General features: G+C 45.3%; 1 long non-coding RNA gene across 1 annotated transcript; it reads left to right on the top strand.

Annotated features, from left to right (window-relative positions):
- The first annotated feature begins 213 nt into the window (after positions 1 to 213).
- LOC138750337 (uncharacterized) lies at positions 214 to 9,409 on the top strand. Its single transcript, XR_011349269.1, has 3 exons — positions 214 to 350; positions 6,524 to 6,683; positions 8,220 to 9,409. It is a non-coding gene; the product is annotated as an uncharacterized lncRNA (long non-coding RNA).
- Positions 9,410 to 11,752: the final 2,343 nt, after the last annotated feature.

Here is an 11,752-nt window from a genome sequence, read left to right as displayed (position 1 = left end):
CACTTGGAGGCCTTTAATGGGGTGACTGGGTGGAATCTTTGCTTTAACCAAGCAGTTTTCTTGCAATTTTCCAGCTGTAGGATGCGGTGCAGTTGCTTGCAAGTTTAGCAAGTGGGATTATGATGTGAAACTGCAAGTCACAGCGTGATTTTTGTTTTTGAAAATGCAGATGTGAAAATGTTAACTTTGGTCTCCTTGGTTTGCTTAAGTTTACAGAGGAGACGTTGGGTCAAGCTGAAAAGACAGAGTTGGATGCCCATTTGGCAAATCGGCTGGGCAAAGCAGAAAGCTCAAAACGAGGGTCTGAAAAAATAATGAAGCAGACTGAAGTGCCGTTGAACCAAACCCAGGTAAAGAATTTAATTTTGTGCTGTGTACTTAAGAGATCAAACAATTTGGGCTTTTAGTGGTGACCTATTTAAATGAACAAAATCTGATTAGAATTGAAGTTTATGGAATGTTTGGAAGTTGCCACAAAAAAATGGAGCATATAAATTAGATAAATGAACAATACAATGAGCCTGGTGTCACAGTATCTGCCTCCCTCGACTGAACATCACCGTTAAACCTTCTCCCCAATATAAACCTGATGTCAAAGTATCTGACACTGTTAATCGTACATCAATATTAAACCTTCTCACGAATTTGAATCCTGTCTCAAAGTTTCTGCCTCAGTCTATCATACATCAACGAAAAACTATCTCCCCCCCCCCACCCGTGATCCTGGTGTAGTAGAGTCTGCCTCAGTCTACCGTCCATCACCGTTAAACCTTCTCCCCACTGTGAACCTGGTGTCATGGTAGATATCTCAATGTACAGTATATCACCATTTAACCTTCTCCCCAACATGAATCTGGTGTCACTGTATATATCTCAATATACAGTATATCACCGTTAAACCTTCTCACTACTGTGAACTTGGTGTCACAGTATTGGGCTCAGTCTACCGTACATCACTGATAAACCTCCTCCCCACTGTGCACCCTGTGACACGGTATCCATCTCAATTCACCGTACATCACTGTTAAACGTTCTCCCCAATGTGAACATGGTGTCACAGTATCTGACACAGTTTATAGTAAATAACTGTTAAACCTTCTTACTACTGTGGAATCCATCTCACATTTTCTGCCTCAGTCTACCGTTAATAAACATTAAAACTTTTCTTCCTGTGAACCTGGTGTTAAAGTATCTGCCTCAGTTTAACGCACATCACCATTAAGCCTTCTTACTGCCCTGCACTCAGTGTCACAGTATATGCCAAAGTCTACTGTACTTTACCATTAAAACATCTCCCCACTCTGAACCTGGTGTCGCAGTATCTGACACAGTTTATCGAACATGACTGTTAAACCTTGTTAATGTTGTGAACCCATTGTCTCAATATCTCTTATTAGTCTACCATATATCATCATTAAACCTTTACACATCTGTGAATGGGTGTCACTGTATCTGACACCGTTTATCGTACATTACTGTTAAACCTTCTCCCCATGTGATCCTGGTGTCACAGTATCTGACACAGTTTATCGGACATTACTTTTCAATTTTCTCATTGCTGTGAACCCAGTGTCACAGTAACTGTCTCAGTCAACCGTACATCATCGTTGAACCTTCTCCAACTGTGAACCTGGTGGCACAGTATCTGCCTCAGTCTACCGTATATCACCGTTAAACCTCCTCCCCACTGTGAACCTGGTGTCACTGTATCTGACAGAGTTTATCGGACATTACTTTTCAAAATTCTCACTGCTGTGAACCCAGTGTCACAGTAACTGTCTCAGTCTACCGTACATCATTGTTGAAATTTCTCCAACTGTGAACCTGGTGGCACAGTATCTGCCTCAGTCTACCGTATATCACCGTTAAACCTCCTCCCCACTGTGAACCTGGTGTCACTGTTTCTGACACAGTTTATCGGACATTACTTTTCAAAATTCTCACTGCTGTGAACCCAGTGTCACAGTAACTGTCTCAGTCTACCGTACATCATTGTTGAAATTTCTCCAACTGTGAACCTGGTGTCACTGTATCTGCCTCAGTCTACCATACATCACCGTTAAACATTTTCCCCATTGTGCACCTGGTATCACATTATCTACCTCAACATAACGTACATCACCATTACACTTTATTCCCTTGTGAACCTTGTGTCACATTATCTGCCTCAGTCTACAGTACATCACTGTTAAACCTGATCCCCACTTTACTCCTGGTGTAAAATTATCTACCTCAACATACCCTATATCACTGTTAAACCTTCTCCCCCTGTGAACCTGGTGTCACAGTATCTGATGCAGTTCATGGGTATATCACTGTTAAACCTTCTCACAAATGTGAATCCTACTATAAAATAATGCACCCCTTCTAAGTCTCACAGTATTCTAATCCCCACCTATTTTAAAAATTCCAAAAAAAAGACAAAAATCAATCCCAAAACAAACTACTCAAAAGTAGCAGCCCCCTAAAAATCTGAGTGTGATGAAGTCCACAAGTGGCAGGTGACTAAAGGACTCAGTGTCACCCACCCCCAGTCAGACTTTCACAAAGTACTGAAACAAAAACATTCAACCCAGTGATTCCAGTCCCAATGATTGTTCCGGATCTTCAATATCGAGAAGACTTTGCGTCAATTCAACTTTTTTTCCCATTCTTTCCATATTTTCCAATCTTCCCATTTCCATTCCCATTGACCCTTCCCTTCGATGACAATGGTGACGATCGCCCATTTCCTCGTACATCTGGCAATGAATTAGCAAATATTAAAGCATCATGGTCATTCTCAAAAAACTGAGATTGAAAATTCCCATAAAAATCTTTCAATACTGCCGAATAATGAAAAGCAAATTTATATCCCTTTCGCCACAATACTTCTTAGGCTGAATTAAATTCTCGGTCTCTTAGGATAATTTCTTGACTCAGATCTACATTTTAAAAAACCCTATTATTTTGAACCATCAGTGGATCCTGATTTTGCCGTGTTTTCTCCACCACCAATCGGAGGATCATCTCTCTGTCTTGATATTTAAAACAGCGAATCAAAACTGCTCGTGGTAATTGGCTTGGCAACGGTTTCTTCCTTAACGCTCTATTCGCTCGATCTAATTCCAGTCCATCCACAACGAATTACCTGCCCTACACGTCTGGGATCCATTTCTTCAAAACCTTCACCGGATCCGAACCTTCCATATCTTCCAGAAGACATACTATCTTAACATTATTTCTACAACTTTGGTTTTCTAATGAGTCAAACTTCTTCAATAATTCCTTCTTCTGAATCCCCCAATCTACAAAAGGATCTTCCACTTTTTCCATTTTTTCTCTATTACTCTCCACTTGACTCTTGCATTCAAGAAAGCCTCTTCAATCTTTTAAAAATGTTCTTGCACAGTATCCACTGATCATGTCCATCTCGTAACATCACTCTTAACTACATTAATATCTTGCTTCATGAAATTTATTTCTTCAAACACAGTGTTCATTTTAGTTTTCATTTCCGAAAATCCTTGAGTCATCTGATGAGTCATCTGCATTGATATATTTGCCATATCTTCCATGAGCTGAGCAATCCCTTCCAGAATTAGAAACACAGAATCCAGTCCAGGATCCATCACCTGCCTTTGAGACCGACAGCTCTCTTCTTCCTCCAAAGCAGTAAGTCCTCTTCCAGTATGGCTGCAGGTCTGGTGACCCGACAACAGCGTGCCGACCTCATCAGCTCACTGCCGCTCAGGCTCCCCCACAGCCCATATCATCTCCAAAGGTTCGTGGACCCTCAATACACTTTGCATGCCCGGTAGGGCACCGACTGCGCAGGTGCATCTTCTGATGCTACAGTGCGCTCCCCCGGACCACCAGGCAATGCTGCAGGCTCACGGGCCTGTCCACGCTCAGCTGGCTCACACTCACGCCTGTGTTCACGAGCGCACGAGTCAAAACTGCCAAAATCATCGCTGAGCTGGCGCCATCTTGCGATGGCACAAGCCGGGCGGGAGTCCTCTGAGGCTTGGGGACTCCAGTCGATGACTCCGTTGCTTCAACTTGAACTCGGCCACAATTCTTCAACACTTTTGTAAGGTAATTTCTTCTGTAACTGAGTTTTCGATTTTTTCACATTTGCAGCCATTTCGATCCTCCACTATTCCAAAGTCTTTTAACAGTATTTTAAATCACTTTTACAACTTTTAAAATCAAGCATTTAATGATCTAACTGGGAAAGGGTGGAACCACGCGTCTACCCTCTACGCCATCTTGTCACAGTATCTGCCACAGTTTATAGTAAATCACTGTTAAACTTTCACATTACTGTGAATGCTGTCTCTCAGTTTCTGCCTCAGTCTACCATTCATCAACGTTAAACCTTCTCCCCCTGTTAACCTGGTGTTAAATTATCAGCCTAAGTTTACCACACATCACCATTAAACTTTATCCCCATTGTGGGACCGGTTTTACTGTATCTGCCACAGTTTAGTGTACATCACCGTTAAAAATTCTCCCCAATGTAAAGCTGGTGTCACTGTATTCGCCAAAGGTTATTGTACAGCTCTGTTAAACATTTTCCCCACTATGAACCCGGTGTCACAGTAACTGTCTCAGTTTCCCATACGTCACCAATAAAGCTTTTTTCCCACTCTGAGCCCAGTATCAACGTATCTACGTAGTCTCCTGTACATCACCATTAACCTCCTCCCCACTGTGAACCAGGTTTCACAGAATCTGCCACAGTTTATTGTTCATCATTTTTAAACCTTCTCACTACTGTAAACCTGGAGTCACAGAATCTGCCTTATTCTACCATACATCACTGTTAAACCTTCTCAGTACTGTGAACACGGTGTCACAGTATCTGCCAAAGTCGACTGTACATCACCATTAAAATTCTCCCCACGTTGACCCATTTATCACTGTTTTTGCCACCATTTATCGTACATCACAGTATATTCCACAGTTTATTGTACATCAGTGATATACCTTCTCCTCATTGTGAATGTAGTGTCACCATATCTGCGTCAGTCTTCGTACATCACCATAAACTTCTCCCCAATGTGAACCTGGTGTCACTTTATATGCCACAGTTAAGATTACATCACCGTAAAACCTTCTTCTAACTGTGTACCTGGTATCACAGTATCTACCACAGCTTATCGTGCATTACTGTTAAACCTTCTCACTACTGTGAACTCGGTGTCGCAGTATCTGCCAAAGTCTACCGTATATCACCGTTAAATATTCTCCAAACTGTGAACCTTTTGTCACAGTGTCTGATCAGTTTATCGTACATTACTGTTAAACCCGCCGGATAAGCTCCAGAGAGCGAAAGAGGAGTTCTCACATCTGCAGGAACTGGGGATCATTCATCGCTCCGACAGTCCTTGGGCCTCGCCGCTCCACCTGGTCCCAAAAGCCTCCAGTGGCTAGTGCCGCTGTAGAGATTTTCGACGGCTTAATGACATGACAGTACCTGACCGTTATCCCATCCCTCACATTCAGGACTTTACGGCCAATCTGCATTGTATGAGAGTATTCTACAAGGTCGATCTGGTACACGTGTATCATCAAATCCTATTGCACCCTGAGGATATCCCCAAAGCAGCCATCATCAACCCCTTTGGCTTGTTCAAATTTTTATGCATGCCTTTCAGGCTCAAGATCACCACCCAGACCTTCCAGCACCTCATGGATACGGTGCGCAGGGATTTGAATTTCGCGTTCATTTATCTGGATGACATTCTTGTCACCAGCAGAGACTGGGCACAACACAAGTCTCAACTGCACACCCTCTTCTCCCGACTGGCCGAATTCGGCCTAATGGTTAGCCCGGCCAAATACCAGTTTTGTGCAGAAGAAAATTTGGATGGGATGAAACTAATCCAGAATCCATTGCACAAGATTGGAAAAATTGGATTGAGCGTCTTCAAATACTTGGAAGTTTTGAAGTCAACAGACTTTGGAGTGGCCACATTTGCTCAGTTACACCATTTTTCTGATCTAAACGAAGGTGGTTTTGATCCTGTCAGTTACTGAGTCCTGTGAAATAACCAAGTGCGAGAAGATGGTGGATTTGTAATGGGAAAAGCCAGAGTGGCTCCATTAAAGTCAGACACCAGACCTTGAATGGAATTGACTGCTGCTACTACGGCGAGTAAAATGGACGCTATGTTAAAAAGAGAATTACAGATGGAGTTAGCAGATCCTGTGTTTTGGACTGATAGAACATCAGTGCTTAAATATATTAATAATGAAATCATGAGGTTTCATCTCTTTGTGACTAACAGAGAGAATGAAAACCTGGACAACAACAAATGGCAGATTTACCACAGGACAGAGTTTCACCTGATGAATTCCCAACTACATCCGTAGAAGTTGATTATTTTGGTCCTTTGCAAGTAAAGTGAGGACGAAGTGTTGAAAAACGATATGGAATTATTTTCACTTGTTTGACTATGAGAGCAATTCATATTGAAGCAGCGTCATTGCTTGATACAGACTCATTTATTAATGTTCTTTTGCGTTTTATTCCTAGACCTGGTCAAGTAAAAGAATTATGTTCTGATAATGGATCGAACTTTAAAGGAGCTGATCGAGAATTATGAAAAGTTATTCAAAATTGGAATCAACATCAAATTCATGAGAAAGAAGTTAATTGGATATTTAATCCACCCATAGTTATGGGTGTGGTACGGGTAAGGGTTAGTTGGTTGTGGAGAACGTTTACAAAGGTCTGTACTGGGCAGTACTGGGCAGCAATGCTTAATGTTGTAATGGATACGGAAGCTCTGGGTAGGGGTAAGGGAGGGGCTGGCCAGGAAGTCTGCAGATGCTGAGTCCGAGGGCAATGCACAAACATGCTGGGGAAACTCATGGATAGTTTTGTGAGGAGCAGGTCCTGCATCACAAGTCAAATTGAGTATTTCGAGGAGGTGTCAAAGGAAATAGATGAAGGTCAAGGTCTGTATGTGCTGCACGTGGATTTTAGTAAGGTGCTTGACAAGGTCGTCATGGTGGCCTCATTCAGAAGGTCAGGAGGCATGGGATCCATGGAGCCTTGGCTGTATGGATTCAGAATTCGCTTGTCTGCAGTAAACAGAGGGTAGTAGCAGATGGAACAATGACTAGTGGCGCTCCAAAGGGATCTGCTCTGGGACCCCTGCTCTTTGTGATTTTTATGAATGATGATGGGAGTGGAAGGGTGGGTACGTCACGGGATGACACAGAGGTAGAGATGTTGTAGACAGTGTAGAAGTTTGTCATAGGTCATCCAGTTTGCAGAGAAGTGACAGATGGAGTTGAATGCTGTAAATACAGATGTACTTAAACAAGCAACTGGTACAGGTTTATTTCCAGAGTCATTTTCAAGGGCACGAATAAAAGTTATTCCAAAGAAGGTTGGAGACCCATTAAAATTAGCTTCATATAGTCCAATATCTTTATTGAATGCGGATTACAAGATCGTGAGCGCAGAGCACTTGGTTAATGTCAGGATGATGAACAGTGTGCAGGACAGAGATATATTTAGATCCTGCTCCATAAATCGCTCAAGGTTGCTGTGCAATTTGAGAGGGATTTTAAGATGGTGTATTGTGTGCTGGCCTTCAGGAGTCGGGGATTGAGTTCAAGAACTGTGAGGTAACGTTGCAGATGTATAAAATTCTAGTGAAACCACACTTGGAATATTGTGTGCATTCCTGGGGCGAGAATACCAGTGGACGTCTAAATATGATGAGATAGGGAACTTTAGACAAGATGTGAGGGGGATATTTTGTTGACACAGAATGTAGTGGGTGGCTGGAATGCATTGCCATGGGTAGTAGTGGAGGCTGGTCCAAAAAAGGCATGAAAAAGATTTTAATATAGGGACAGGAATAAAAGAAAAGCAGAAGGTACTGGTGAGAGGGAGGGAAGTGTAATATTGTAGTCGGGTATATTCAGATGGGTCAGCTGAAGGGACTTGACTGATCCATCCATGATTTGTCCAGCATCTTGCTGCCATGTCGTGGTGAACCAGGGTGTTGCCTGATGGAGACACAGTACTCTGAGCTCTGCAGATATAGATTGTGGTTTTCTCCATAACACACTTCCTCAGGTAAAGCAGAGGAAGGGAAAGGACCTAGTGTGCAGGGGTAGGGAGGGGGGTGATGGGGGAAGAGTTGGGGCCCTCCAAAGTCATCGTGATCAGGCCTCGGAGACGGCATCTCCATCACTCGTATTTCTCTTCCCAGGAGAAGGAGTGATCTCAGAGACAAGACACGAGTCCAGAAGAACATTCCAGCCCAGCTGAACAGAGGACGGACAACATCATGATGGCCTGAACCCCTCCCCTTCGCCCTCTTCCCTGCCAACTCCATTCCCCACTTCTTCCATATCCCTTCACCCACTTCCCCCACCCATTTCTCCCCTACCTCTCCTCCATTCCAACCCCCTCCCACTCACCTTCCCCTTCACCTACCCTCACACCTATGCCCTAAACTCAGCCCTCCTCCCTTCACCTCCCCTTCCCCTCTCCTTTGCCCCTCCCCTTCGCCTCCTACCCTTCGCCTCCTACCATTCCCCTCCTCCCCTTCCCCTCCTTCCCTTCCCCTCCCCTTCCTACCCCTAACTTAGGGGAAGGAGGGATAGGGGAAGGGGGTAGGAGAAAGGAGGTAGTGAGAGGGTAGGGGTAGGTTATGGGGTAGTGGTAGGGGGTGCAGGTATGGGATAGGATTAGGGGAAGGGGGTAGGTGTAGAGGATAGGGGTAGGGTTTAGGTTAGGGTTGGGGAAGGTGGGTAGAATTAAGATAAGGGTCAGGGACGTGTAGAGGTACAGTTAGGTTTAGGGTTAGGAGATGTGGGCTCAGGTTAGGTCGAGATTTAGGGTTAGGTTTAGAGTTCAGGGAAGTGGGCGTGATAAGTTTAGGGGAAGGAGGTAGGAGTAGGAGGTAGAGGTGGGGTGTGAGTTGGGGTTTGGGGAAGGTGGGTAGGATTAGGGTTTGGTTTAGGGGACACCGTAGGGATAGGGTTAGGGGATAGAGTAGAAATAAGAGTTAGGGTTGGGGACGTGGTGTAGTGTTTAAGGGTATCCGTAGTGTTAACGTTAAGGATAGAGTTTGTTAGGGGTTAGGGTTAGGTTGGGGAGGGGAGCGGGGGAGGCGAGTAGTGCACGGGAAATGGGGAGGTGATGGAGGAGGGGAATGGGCATGGGAATGAGGAGGGGTACGGTGTAGAGGAAATGGGAGGTGAATGGAGGAAGGCATCGCTACCCCCTCCGCTCCCCACACCTTCCCCCACATTATCCCTGCCTCCTCTCCTCCTTCCAGAGGAAGCCGGGCCTCATACCAGCCAGAACCTCCCTGTAATTTCAGAGCCTCCGTTTCAGGAAGTGCCTTCGACGCTTGCCGCTGGACAGACATCTTGTCTCTTGATTCATTCTATACCGTTGATATTAAATTTAAAAATGGTTTGGTCTTTTAAAGCTTGAACTCAAAAGGCTGGTCCAGATAGACCACAGAAACAGGCCCTTCGGCCCCACTCTCCTGCTGGCTGTGCTGTTGTAATCAGTCCATATTCCTCTCCACCTTTCCATTCTTAGCTCCCATCCAGCTCATGTTGCCTTGTCAATCTCACGGTCTGTGGGAAGAAACTATTTTCCTCCCTGGCTTCTCTGCTTTTATTCCTCCATATCTCCTTCCTGATGGCAGGGGGACAAAGATGCTCTTTGCTGGATATCTGGGAGTCTATTTGCAGAGCCCATGCCTGCAAAAAATTCAGGGGTCCCTTGCCTTGAGGTTCCACAGCACTCTCTCGTCAAAACACAACTGCACCTTCCTTCCCCTCCTCTCCCAGGTCTCAGTATCCCCCTGACAATTCCAGTCAGCTGCCATGTCTACACCCTGCCCGACCTGCTATCGAATGCCCTGCATCCTCCTTCCCCGTTGGTTTCCTCCTGTTATCAGGCATCAGAATGGACCCCACCCTGTTGAAACTACCTGTATTCTCACTGATCTCTCTGCACCACTGCCCTCCATCCAGGGGTCTTGGTTGTCTTGTGGTGATGGTGGAGAACAAAGTACCAACTCAAGGAGATGGGGAGCAGTAAGGAGACCCCCAGTTCCAGGAGACATGGAGAACCACAGAGATGCCCAACTCTGTCAATCCGGTAGAACCTGGTAATCAGGTGCAAGGAGCTCTCGGGTACTGCTGCACGTGAGGCAGGTGTGGCCCATCCCCACACCTCCATCCTGTCAATTCCCAAAACACATTTCCTATTCATGTGGGGGTCCAAAATGGATAGAGTCTGGAGGACCATGTACGTCGTCAATCAATGGGGGCATAACCCTAACCAGCAAGGCTTTTGTGTATGGCTGTGCTAGGAAACAAAGTGCAAGGGCACCAAAAGCCACTATGTGCTGAAGTTCTACCTGGCTCAGGTGTTGCGAAAGATTGGTCTGGCCCTGATGCCACACAATTTCCTCGTCAGCAGGACTTTACCCCATCACCTTCATGGGAATGGTTGCATAGGCAAACACTGTTGACCACAGGGCCATCAGGCAGTGGTCAGCATGGAATTCCTGCTGACACAGAGACTAGGACTTGATGAGATACTTCGGGGTGGTACCCTGAGCAGAGCATCGAGAGACAGACATCCAGAACTGCTGGAAGACCAGAATCTCAGTGAAAGATGCCCTTTGGTCTGCCTGAAACCCAGATAAGAGAAGCAAACACTAGAAGCCCAAAGCAAAGGGAGGAAGGTTTAGGGGCAATATCAGGGGAACTTGTTTTTACACAGAGTTGTGGGTGCCAGGAATGTCTTGCCAGGAGTGGTGATGAAGGCTGAAATATTAGCGGCATTTCAGGGCTTCTTGGACACATGAATGAAGGAAACATAGAAGATAGGAGCAGGAGTAGGTCATTCGACCCTTCGAGCCTGCTCCGCCATTCAACGAGATCATGGCTGATCTTAAAGTTCAGTACCCCATCCCTGCCTTCTCTCCGTAACCTTTAATATCCTTAAACTGAAGAAATAGATCTAATTCCCTCTTAAATATATTTAATGAACCTGCCTCTACTACCCTCTGTGGCAATGAATTCCACAGATTCACCACCCTCTGGGTAAAGAAATTCCTCCTCATCTCGGTCCTAAATGGTTTGCCTATTATTCTCAAACCAGGGCCCCGGGTTCTGGATTTTCCCACCGTTGGAATCATCCCATCTCCATCCATTCTGTCCAGTCCTGCCATAATTTCATATGTCTCTATGAGATCCCCTCTCAATCTTCTAAACTCCAGCGAGTACAATCCCAATTTGCGCAATCTTTCCTCATAAGTAATTCCTGCCATTCCAGGTATCAGCCTGGTGAATCATCTCTGCACTCCCTCCATTGCAAGAATGGAGGGTTATGAAGGAGGAAGGGTCTAGTTTTTATTTTGCTTGGAATTGATAGGTCAGCGCAACATCGAGGTTCGAAGGGCATAACTGTTCGACGTTAACCTGCTGGTCATTTAGCACATGGAGATGTGGGTGAGGGAACGCTGCCCACCGGCCTATTCCAGGTTGCTGAGAGATGCACTGAGGCTTGGCGCAGCCAACATGAGGGCGCTGTGGGGAAGGACTCTCATCCTCTGGGTCTTGAGGGGCGGAGACTAAGGGGAACCCCTTCAACCACAGAGTGCAGGGAGTAACCACAAGGTGTCAAAGTGGTGGAATGATGTTAAACAGAGAACATGAGCAGTGAAGGGAATATAGGCATGCAACACGAGGATGAGAAAAGACATGGAAC

The sequence above is a fragment of the Narcine bancroftii genome, unplaced genomic scaffold (genome assembly GCF_036971445.1).
Source record: "Narcine bancroftii isolate sNarBan1 unplaced genomic scaffold, sNarBan1.hap1 Scaffold_118, whole genome shotgun sequence".
NCBI classification, from domain to species: Eukaryota; Metazoa; Chordata; class Chondrichthyes; order Torpediniformes; family Narcinidae; genus Narcine; species Narcine bancroftii.
This window is presented reverse-complemented; position numbering and strand designations above follow the sequence as displayed.